Raw genomic sequence first — 12,554 nt, 5'->3', positions numbered from 1 at the left:
AATGAAGATCTAAGAAATAACAGGCAATCTAGCCCCTCCCCTTTCCTCTTCTTGTGCCAGACCAGGTCCCAGTACTAAAACTAGGAGCAGAATTAGTAGCTTTCCTCTTGGTGAACTTACTTTGGATGCGTATCCATCTTCAATCCAACTCACAAGTATCAATTATCTGGCGGGCTGACCGAGCACGGTCAGAAATTCAATTAACTTGAGTCCGATGCCGGGCAATTCCATCTTACGGCGTTTGTCATTGCTAAACTTGCAAGATAACTTTACAAAACTTGTGGACTCTTGCAATAAATAACAAGGTTTTGAAAAATACCGAGGGCTATTTGATGACGTATGGTTGCCTTTTGTAAAATAAAGTCTGAAATGTATAATGGTGAATCAAATAACGAAAAATATAAGTAATGATGTAAGACGCGAGTTGAAAGTATATTCAGAGAAACGCCGGACTAAATGAAAGGAATGTAAATCATAAAAAGTTACGAGCTTTTAAATCTTTAGCAAGGTGCTGCACGTTCGCTTTAATTACCTTACATCTCTCATCCACCCTGCATACCCCTGATATATCCCGCAGCCCCTTTGCACGAGTCACTTGGCGTGCCGTGTCGGAAGTACAGAAGAAGTAGTATAAGTAAAAAGAGAAGGAGACCGAGAAGAAGAAAGACTTCAGGCGGAGTGAGAAGGGCTTTTACACTCCCTGTGAATGGCCCGCGTTTTCTTCTTTCTCGCTCTATTTCTCTCATTGAAATTCCTTTGGAGCGAATCCTTCTACTCACACCCAGACTCTTCATCCTCTTCAACCCCTTTTCATTCTTCATATCGTTTATTTTTCGTCCGTGTCTTTCCGTCTCATTTATGCTTTTTTCACTCTTCCGTTTTTTATATCTCGTCTGGTCTCTCCCTCCCTCTCCCTCTATCTAACTTTTTAAAATTTCCACCAAATAGATCATTTTTAGAGCCACGTGCTTCTGGGGATAATTAGCTACGTGCTCGTTATCAAAGGACTGAATACACTCGGTTATGAAGTTTATTTTAAAAAATAAAAGACCCTTTTTGCAAAAAGAAAATTACGACATTTTTTTGAAAAAAAAAAATGTCAGTTGTGAGCAAATGAAAAATGTCGGTATTATTATTTCAATATATACATGTATATGTACGTGTATATGTACGTCTCACAGGCTCAATGGAGATGATAAATAATTTCTGTCAACTCGGTTGTCATGTTACCTGCGATTACAGCATACACAGTTCAAGTGAACTTTACTCGAGTTATAAAGATTAACTTTGTTATTTGAGAATAATTCATGCATACCTCATCTACTTGTGCATCTCATAAATTAAATTTTTCAAAAAATTATATTTTTACTTTTTTCATAATATTAATTAAGAAGGACACGTATAATTTATTTTTTATTAAGATTAGCCCTCTTATTCTGGTCTACTATTACCGTTACGAGGAAATATATTGATAGATATAAATATAATATGCAGAAATAAGCGAAAGAACGATGGAGCAGGTTGAAATATATGGGACGTATGTCAAAAAGTGACAAGCGGAACAAATGGAATCTGAACCAGCAATTCTCTGGTGTAAACTGCTTGTACATACATTGGACAAGTCTGCGTCAGTCAGCAATTGTATAAATAATAAGTTAAATATAATTACTTGACAATGACAATTGATTACCTAATATACGCCGCAACGTAATAATAAGACATTTAACATCAGTTATTTATACTCATTAATCATTTCGCTCTGGAACAATTTCATGCATACGTCATATTATAACAACAGAAGAGACAGGAGGCAAACAGGCCACCCCTAGAAAAATTACAATTCATTTTTTTCCTTCAATATTTCAGCGAAATTTCTGTTTGAATTTTTACTAGAAATTGAAGACGACCCATGTTGTCCCTGATTCCAATCATAAGTACGAAATATAATTATGCAGTCTTTGATGGTTTAAAAAAGAAATTGCATTGAAGATATAAAAAAGGTGAATCACATGTTTGAGCAAAATATGGAGCAAAGGCACAACGAAAGTAACATTTTGGTTGGGCTCATGCATATGCCACGATCTCATTTGACTGCATAATCGCATTTTGGCCTTATGGGATTTCTGTGTCAACAAGTTATAACTTGTAGGCTGTATCACCTTCACGAATATATATGTATATAAATATATAAACGTACACGAACAAATAAACGTGAATTTTTATTTTAATTTCGCTCTTTGAACATGACCCAATTCCAGGTGTTGTACATTTTCAGATAATTGCCTACTAAGAGACTAAGAATTTAATGTTTATTATCTCTATATACTTTCTGCACTTGTTTTTTTTTACTTTTCATTCTCTACGTGTAAAATATTTTACATCTTTGTGTTACATTCCACACGTTACATCCATTTCAAGCATATACCTAAATATTTGTGCAGCAATCCTATCCAATGTGTACTTAGTGTAAATTTTATTGGTTTAAATAACAAAAGAGCAAATAATTTAAATTATGAATAATAAATAGTGGAACGAAATAAAAAATATTTATACTGTGTAATAAAAATAAAAGGAAGTGGAATCATCAGTGAATTATAGCGACTGCGTGATCAAACAATCGATTTATTCGAGTGAAAACTGTATCCAATTATATATTTTTGTTTACGAGCATTAAAATATTAAAATAAATAAATAAATAAAACTTTCTGATTGGTTGAGTAAATTTATGGGTTTTTAAAAACTCGGAAAATAATTTATAAAAAAAAAACAGAAGTTGATGATATTAAATTTAAATTTAAATTTGAATATTTAATGTGCCTGTAGTCTGTATCGCGATGAAAATAAATATAAAATATTAAAAATGAATAAATGTTGATTTTAAGATGAAAAATTTTAAGTATGCAATACAAATGTACAGAAATGGTAAGAACTGGTAGGGTCACGTTCGGCAGTAGTTTGGCATGACTTGACTACAAATAGAATTCAGTATTGAAGGCGATGTTGTCAAACATCCGTTTGCCAAACCACAAAAATACACCGAATCCAATGGAGCTGGTGGTGAGTCGCGTCATTCAAACTGTCCAACAACCAACGACATTCGCTTCTATATCCAAAATCCACCCTCTGTACTTTACACTCTACTCTACACTCTCTATACTCTCTCTGCACTTTATACTGCACAACGTTGTCATTCTCCAACCCCACCCCCATTGTTTGTACTCCTGGCCATTGGGATTTACCATTTAAACCGCAAAAGACCATTATTGAAATACTAATAGTTAACAAATTATTTATCTCCCCATATTATACATCTCTTACATATTCCACTCGAATTTTAACTCATTTAAAACTTTTTTTTTCTATTGAGTACTCTGTTATGATCTTAATCAAGAGATTGTAATTATTTCATGATATTCTCTTCAACAACTTAATCAGCTTGCCTGTTATCATTATACATAGAACTAGCGCAGAATTATACTTCAAGTAAATCATCATTCATCACTACACTAACAAAACTAAGACTATTCCGCAAATTAATCTTAGCAATTAGCTGGGTCGTTACCTACAATATTACCAAATACATTTAATAACGTATTTAAAATAACAAGAAAATTTCATGATATCAAAGCGAGCAAACATTTGAAATTAAAAAAAAAAATTTTTAACAGATAAATAATGAAAAAAAAATAATTTTGAAAAAATACACATATCGAAAATTTCATAAACTACATGTGCAATTTTTCAAAATATTTCTTTAATATTTATTTCTTTGTTAAAAAAAAAATGAAAAAATTTATAAATGCCTGTAAATTTTAATATGATTCTGTTAAATAATAACTTACTTAAAATTTATCGACAATTTTTTTAATGCTCAGTAATTAAATAAATAATAATTGTCGCTAATTTTTCCTTATATTTTTTCATAAATCATTAGTATTAATGCTTGGCCTTGAATAATATTGAATATTTATATTTTATTATTTCCATTGATTCATATTTTCGAAAAAATTAATTATTTGCAAATAAAAAAATAAACAAACGTGACAGATTTGTTTACAATGTCGCCATTTTGAATAGAGCACCCTCTTTAAAATTACGCGGGAGAATTTGAAATTTAATTTTTCCAATAAATGATTTGAATACTTATATCAATTAAAATTAAGAAATTAGAAAAAACCATATTATTATGGTTAAAATTTTGATCCATAATTATAACCAGGGAATAAAAAAATTTAATCAATAATTATTTTTTTAAATTTACTCACACTTCCCACCATTTTTATTTTCCGCTGCCACTGCTAGTACATTACCATCAAGAAATAAATAAATTAAACACACAAGCACTCACTAAGACAATTCAATTATCATAACTAATTAATCACCAAATCATCACGATCACTTAATTACATTATTTATAATAAAAGAAAAGACATTTAAATACTTTTAAACGCGCTTAAAAATTCTGACAGCAAACATGACGCTAAATAACCCGAGAACTAAGCCGGCACTGAATTTAATTTATTTAATAACTTACACTCACGGACACACATAAATTCAAATCACAAAATGTTTATAATTTAATAAAAAATTGTTTATAATTAATATTACATTTATAATCGAGTGTCGCAATACTTAAAATAATTATTTTAACTGAATAAAATTACAACGACAATGAGAGAGTATCAAGCGGGAGACGAACTGGGCCAGAAGGCTTCTGCGCACGCGTAGCTCAGTTTGCTTTCTACTGCGCAATTCGTTCCAACCGCTCCCACAACTGCGCAAGTGTTCTGGGTCTAGCTTCATTCTGTTGCCATGGTAATGACGCCGGTCGCGTCTAGTTCGTAATTTATTAAATAAATAATTTATTTATTCAATCATATTTATTAAAACAAGTGTCTTTAAATATTATTTGACAGCCATTAAACATTTTGTGATAATAATTAAATCAGTATGTAAAATATAAGTAGTGAAACAATTCGTATAAATAAATCGTATCTATGCTTCCATTGTGAAGTTATCGGTGTTCGTTGTCATTTGTTTTGTTAATTTAAAATCAGTGACAATAAATTTTATTTGTTATTATTTATGTGAACAAAGTGTTGAATACTTATTAGTGAGTGTTTTTATGTGAGTGACAAGTGTTTTTTATCAAGTGATGTGAATTTTTTCTTTTTTTTTTTTCCAAGTTAATTTTTGCCGCCATTTTTAAAAATTATTCTGAAGTTAGCAGACAACTAATAATTGTTAGATTTTTCTAGAAACGATAAATTATAAAAAAAAATAAAAATGCAATTTTTTTTTTTAATTTATCGTTTTTAAAAAAACCCAAAAATTATAGGAGGTCGGCTATCTACTGTATCATTTTTTAAAATATACCTGTGTTATTTTTTTTTTTTTTTTTAAATATAAAATCGTGGTTCATGAGTGAGTAGTGGTTTATTTCGTAAGTGATGTCAGTATTAATAATTTACATCAGTGTAATTTAGTGTCAGTGGTTATTTGATTTTTTCAACTGCGTTTTCAAGTCCAAGTCCAATGGAGTCATCGAAAAGCAGCAATATGTGAGTTCGTTTTTTTTTATTAAAAAATTATTTATCATATTTAAAAAATTAAGCAAATATTTATGACTTTTAACGATATATTTAAATTCTGTTTAAAATCTAAAAAGACGGCTTATAATTAACAAAAAAATATAAACCCCGTGAAAAAGTTCCTGGCTTACTGAAATTTCATATTAATCAAATATTCCATAAATATTAGATTTAATAATTAAAATTGTTACCGTGAAACAGCAGAGAATAACAAGGTTCAGTTGAATGATTAGGAAGCAAAAGAAATTATATTTTACTAGACAATAAGAGCGTCGAGAGTTGACACGACTGCGGTTTCATTAGAATGATGAATCATTACGTCAGACGGGTTCACCGTCTAGCCAATCTTGAGATGCGGCTGCCGCTACAGCGCGCACTATTCCGCGAAATGTTATTTTATATTTATACGCTCGCCAGTTTGATAATTCATGGGGCTTCAGGCTTGTCGCTTATAACCTCTACTCGTTCTACTCTCAGGTACACACTAAACCTCTACTTGAACCTTCCTCCCATACCCACATCTACACCTACACCAACACCTACACCTACACAGATACATACAAAATTTTAGTTCCATCTCAAGTGTCTCAGTACTCTGCGGAATTCTTCTAACCGCGTCTCAAGTCAGATCTTGACACTATCCCATTTCGTTTCTTCCATCTGAGAATCCAGGATTTAGTTTCACCTCAAGAAGTAACAATAAAATCCCTATTTAAGTCTACTCAAATTACCTAACATTGCTCGTATTTTCAATTAACAAATCCAAACAAAAAACAAGTCCCCAACGAGTTTATCCATTAGCAGCTAATTATTATCTAAACAAATAGCTGAAAATAAATCAAATGTTTCTTAACAAACTTACTTCGCCATTGACTTTACAACAAACATATATATATTATTATTATTTTGAGAGCCAGCATGTTGTCTGGAGGACAGAGTTTTGTGCCCGGAAGTTCGCTAGTCTGTATACTCATGCCGGAATTATCTAATCCAGCTTTCCTTGAACACAATATTCTCTCTTTCTCCCTCATTTCCTTCCCTTATATTCCTTTTCCCACTCGTTATGCACAAGCACAAATACCGACACCACCACCATCAGCGATAACGGCAATGGGTATCGGTGTGGATGCAGACGCAAAGGTCGACTGAGCCTAGAACGGAAGTCGGTCAAGTCTTTGGAGGAATACACAAGCGAGAGCGAAGGGAATGAATTTCGGAATTCATCTAAAGCACACGTTCATCCAGTTAACTAACACCCTTAAATACTCAGGCACACCTACACACCAACACACTTGCCTTAATAGAGCTCGCTCTTCTAGATTATGTATAGCTATATTATCACGCTCATGTTTCCATGCATAATTGAACCAGTGGAAGATGAATACGAAAGTACAAAGAGACATGAGGCATATCATAAGGTATTATATTATAATTTATAATATTATATTATGGAAACACTGTCTTAGCTGTATTACAACTGGGTAAATAATAATCTTACTATCTGTGTGATAATGTTGTCAAATTGTTCTAAGATTATTAGCAAGTTAATCGTTTTAAGATCTACGGTCTCGAGACGAGATGAAATGGATGCTGTGTAGAAACTAAGGAGAAAGAGACCGAATGGATAAAGTACTTTGAAGAGCTTGACTAATGTTCAGTCCTTGAGAGAAATCGGGCTGGAAATGTTATCATTATTACTATTATTATTATACATGAAAATTGTAAAAGAACTAGTAAGACAGAAGACGATTTGGGAAAATAAAGTTAAAGGAAAAATATCCGGGCTGAGGCAGTAGTGAGCGGGAAAACGATCCGCTAGTAAATTTGCGCTCGGCGTCCATGTGTTATTACGTCGATCGATTCGGGCGAATATAGACCGAGTTAAATTTACGGCATACATGCTGTGTTATTGCTCCTCTTGTATGCTCCCCGTTTATTTTCATTTTCCTTTCCTAACTTTTCATTTTATTATAAACCGTAAACGACAAATTCGTTGCCGATTTTTCCTCCGGTGACGCACTCGATTATCCAATTAATGTTATTTTATTATTTTAAAAATATACTTTTTGTTCAACTTTTTTTTGTTACCACAAAGTTTCGGTTCGAAATTTTTCCAGAAAATTTTAGACTGATTTGAATTAACGCGTTCGAGGCTATTTCAAGTCGAGGTACTTTTTTTTTTTTTAAATTGTGTAGATAACCGTTTCATAAAAATATAAAGGACCAGAGTTGACGTAAAGTAGAATCAATAATGGCCCAAAGGGATTTTTAGACTCGCTACATGTGCTCATAAAAAAAAACTATGTTGTGACAATGAATTCATTTTTTTTTTTTCAGCCCAATATGCACTTGATAATTAACAATTTTTTTTCAATATTCTAGTTGATTGAAAAAAAATGTTGATAGATATTTGTTGTTAAAAACGTAAAAATTAAAAAAGAATAGAATACAGAATGAAGAAAAATGTTAGAGACATAAAAATTGGTAATTCCCATTCGATACAATGCTATTTTCGGTTGGAAAATCACCCATGTTTTTTCATGCTCCACTGCGAGATGTCACGGATACATTTTTTTTTTTTTTTTTTACTGTGTTAGTCATATATTTTTCATGTATTGGTGAATCGATACTTGGGGTCTTTTTTTTGGTGTGCGTTCACAGAGTTAATGAGAATAAAAAGCTCGTTGGAATAAATAAATATATGTGTGCAGTGTGTGTGTTTCGTCGAATGATAGGGCACAGCAGAGTAACAGAATAAAAGTATAGGAAGAGGTGGGTCATGGGAATACAAATAGCGCGTGAGTGAGCTGTTAAAAAAAAAAGAGTATCGGTACTGACTGTGAGGTGATTAACGCGGTTAATTTGTTGCAATTTGATCCGGTTGTAGTCTCCACCAACCTATCACCAAAAAACACTGACTTTTAGTACCCACAGTGACATCAATCGCTACCGCTATTTCTATAACGTTATAAAAAATATTAAATTCACATTTTATTTTCATTTGAGGTTTTTCCAACTATATCAATAAATATACTAAACTTTCACCGCAATTATACACGGAAATTGATATTAAATATTTTATTTTTTTTTACTCAAATAAATTATTTCAACATTTTTTCTTTTTTAATTAAAAATTTTTAATTAAAAGATAATTTTAGATAAAAAAAGTCAAAGTCAAAATTTCGATAGGACAAAAGATAATTTAGCGGTAAGCTGAGATAATTTATGAGTGAAATTTTGATCAAAGAAATATCTGTTGTATCCCGGAAATCACGCAGAGAACTCGAGGGTTATATATACGGCATCAGCCGCGGCGTGACGGCACTCGGTGCTCGGGGCGACATGTAAAACTCTGAGATAGGCATTAGCATGCATGCCCCGATGTGGAGAAGAGCACTTAGCGACCCCGCTCTCGTAGCCTTATTCTCCACGACCTTTGCTACCGTCGACTCATCGATTCAAACACTCGAATCCCTTATTCATAAAAATAGGGGCCAACTATTCAACCAACAAGTTATTTTAGCCTATCAGTAGACCCAGTGCATAAATAAATAATTATTTTATCTAGTCATGTCAGAAGTGTATTGATTATTCATTACCCCATCGATTCTTTATTATTTTTGTCTAGTAAAGTCTATTTACATGTTCTAAGAGGTTGTTCTTTTATTCATGCATAAATTTAACCATGCTTTTGCATTTTAGCTAGCTAGCAGGCAGTACCTTTAAAGCGCCGGTACAAGTTTTCTTAGGAATGAGTTTGGGTTTTAAAACTTTTCACCAGTGACTTAAGATATACCTAAATACTTTTTAAGTTTGTTACAATAATCGCTTCGTTGATTTTTATCTTATTACCGACCCTTCACATATTTCTGTATCTATATACATTTATTCAAATCTTGTTTTTCTTAAATTAATACTCAAAAAATATCTTTCATCTCTTTGTTTTCATTTTTTTCCTTGTAATTATAGTCTGTTTTTTTAATCACTTGCTTAGTAGTAAAGCCAGACGAAATTTGATTTTGTGAATTTTCCTTTTGCGAGTTAAAATTGCTGACTCATGACCTGGAACCCCACCTTCTCTAATCATTATGTCACAACTAATGGTACCGCTCATTATTATGGCGAATGATTCTGAGCGGCATTCTTTTTTTTTTTTATATTCTACTTAAGTTTTTTTCATTTCTCTCAGTAGATTCAGGTCGACTCGAAAGATTCTTTAAAGATCAACTTGAGATGAATTTTTTGTCAACATTAAAATTAAAAGAATGCAAGTAATTATTTTTTTTTCTCAATGGCTAAAAAACTTCACACGGATTTTAAATTTTTGAAATACTTGTGGAATTTAATAAAAAAGTAATCAAATTTATTAATTGTCAATAATGTTTTACAGAAGACTATTATATAATTAGACATTTGAGTACGTCGATGGATTGTTAATTCAGTTTAAACATTTATAGTATTGTTGGAGAATTTATATTGAGAAAGTTTATTGTCGGGCATTCAGTGGGTTTATGGTTCCATGAATCACTCAGGGTTAGCCACTTCATTATACTGATGTTATTACCAATTTAACGTTTGCGCTGTTAGAAATGTATAATTAACGAAAACGGATCCAAACTATTATCAAATCTAATTAATATTATTTATCATTCATTGGCTTATAAATATATATAAATATTTATCCTTACAAACGAGCATCCGCGTAAAATTTAAAATTGGCGCTCTCAATTTTGAATATTTGTGATAAATTTATTTGGGTACATGTGTTACCGCTGGCAATAAAGCACAAAAATTTTTCTAGCATTTGATATATTTAAGCAAAAATGTACACATATTGAAGAGACAGCGAGGCCACACGCGACAGGCACTCGCGTTCATGGTGGTATAAAATAAATTTTAAAGTGACATTTCCTCAGCATAGCAAACCCAGAGTGGAGCTGAAGCTAAAGAAGTTGTCGCGCAGAAAAAGGGCGCGACGCCTCACACGTTTCACTCGGGTTTGCATTGAAATGCTCAATCATTGCCCGAGACGTGGCTCTCAATCTTGTTTGAATATTATTCATCCCGCGAAATTACATTCCCCTCATTTTTCATAATATTCATATCGATTCGTTGATAAAAGAGACTATTCACGATAACAAACCATAAATATAAATCAAAATTTTTTATTTCTAACCAAATTTCCGATAGAAAAAAAATTACAATTATTGAGATTAACAGTCGGTAAATAGAATAACAGAAATAGGTAATTTAAAAGTTGGTTATAGTTGTGTTAAATTTAAGGGTGATATAGGAAAGGAGGTATTAGGCAGTTATTACTCCCTAAAGAAACATATTCCTCGATGAAGACTCCCTCCAGAGTCTCGGGATAACTGAGTATGCAGAGAGTATGGTTAAGGTAGTTGTAGGAGGAACCAAATGAGTAGCGAAGGTGCTGGTGCGCTCAACCGCGATGTGTGAGCCAACGAGCTGGCTATGCTAATAACACGAATTTAGATCTGCTGGTGTATGCGAGCAGTCTCGTTTCTAACATACATAGAATTGCACTCGCATTATCCAACTCTGATGCAGAATAATTTGACTATTAGCTTATTCGGTCAAAACTTTGTTGTCTAAGCTTAAAACACCGTCGGGATTTTAGTGCCTTATCGACGTTGTTGTTTAACTCCTAATGTCCGAGGCTATTATCCATAATATTTCTCCTGTGTATATTAATTTGTCTGTGTTCATGTCCATGTTTAATTCCACCATTAAATATTTACAAGAGGATTGGATATATCCTCTGAACACGCCACTAATAATTATCATAACGAATTAAATATTAAACTTTGAGTATACCATTAGAATAGGGAGAACAAAAAAAAAGTAGTCATTATTTTGCAGAATGGGAATAAGTCAGTCGTAAAAATTGCAAACGCGGTATATTTTATTTAAAAGCATATGTCGAATCGTTAATATTGTACGAGGCCGTTAAAATGACGGGTGATAAGGCGCAGAGGTAAGATCATTGGCTGATGGCTCGTCAACCCGCTGACACTATGGGTATTATGGCCTATGACAAACCGAACGCCGGAAGTTGGATCAATAGGGACATTTGCGTCCGGAAATTGTTACTTCCGCAGAGCTAATGCTCTTCCGTTAAAGATAACGCTTAAACTACGACTCTTCCGACACATTTACGTTGATCGGCTATTGGTGAAGATCCATCCGGCAGATCTCCATGAGTCTGACATTCATAATTTTATTTCTCCAATCACGATATCAAACTTTTTTAAAATCATTACGTTTATTATTATCATTATTGTAATTATACTTATGATAGTGCTTGAGTTAATTTAAATGCCACGCGAATATGCTTTTATTAGCAGTAAAATTTTAAAAGTATCTAAAGTTCAAGTGTATAACGGTACGTACACAAAGAAAACAGTAAAGCGTTAACTCGCTCCTTCTACTTTGCTTAGAACGCTGATGCATCTCGGTTAATTTTAATTAAAGTAATTACCTGTCTCGGCGGGGTTTCTCAGTGCACGTACTTTGTGTGTGTCCCGCCAGCCTCTACGTCACCCCCTCACGATTTCCCTCTACTTTTAACAATGCTGCAATTACTCGAACAAAGTGCGTAAGTCGGCCTATTAAAACGACGACAGGGCAACTTTAATGCTAATCCTTATCACCGCTTCCTACTAAATTTGCTACTTGATTTACTAAATCCGCGAAGCGACATCATTCTCAAGATAAGCATCTAAACACTTTTAATTTATTTTAATGGTTGCCTTTTACTTTAATATTTTTAAACTCGATTCCAAACAGTTCAAATACGGCCAAAAAATTTATAATGATATAGTATGCAATGAAAAAATTATTCTTTATAGTAAAAAAGTTTTACTTACCTGCGAAAATGCAATTCTTCTGTTGACTCGTACAATTATTCTCCTCCAATTAATTATTAATAATTATTCTATA

General features: G+C 32.6%; 1 protein-coding gene across 2 annotated transcripts in view; it reads left to right on the top strand.

The window, feature by feature from the left end:
- LOC103579033 (zeta-sarcoglycan) overlaps window positions 1-12,554 on the top strand; it is a 107,356-nt gene that overhangs the window by 17,757 nt on the left and 77,045 nt on the right. The window contains exon 1 of one of the 2 annotated variants that reach the window (XM_053742838.1): window positions 5,440-5,561. The exons of the other annotated variant lie outside the window; for it this stretch is intronic. The gene's annotated coding sequence lies outside the window, so the exon portion shown is untranslated. Of the gene's footprint in view, window positions 1-5,439; window positions 5,562-12,554 lie in introns of those variants that run through there. 2 annotated transcript variants of the gene reach the window in all.

This window comes from Microplitis demolitor, chromosome 1, assembly GCF_026212275.2.
Source record: "Microplitis demolitor isolate Queensland-Clemson2020A chromosome 1, iyMicDemo2.1a, whole genome shotgun sequence".
Taxonomy (NCBI): Eukaryota; Metazoa; Arthropoda; class Insecta; order Hymenoptera; family Braconidae; genus Microplitis; species Microplitis demolitor.
The sequence above is the reverse complement of the archived record's forward strand: the minus strand, read 5'-3'. Positions and strand labels throughout refer to the sequence as shown.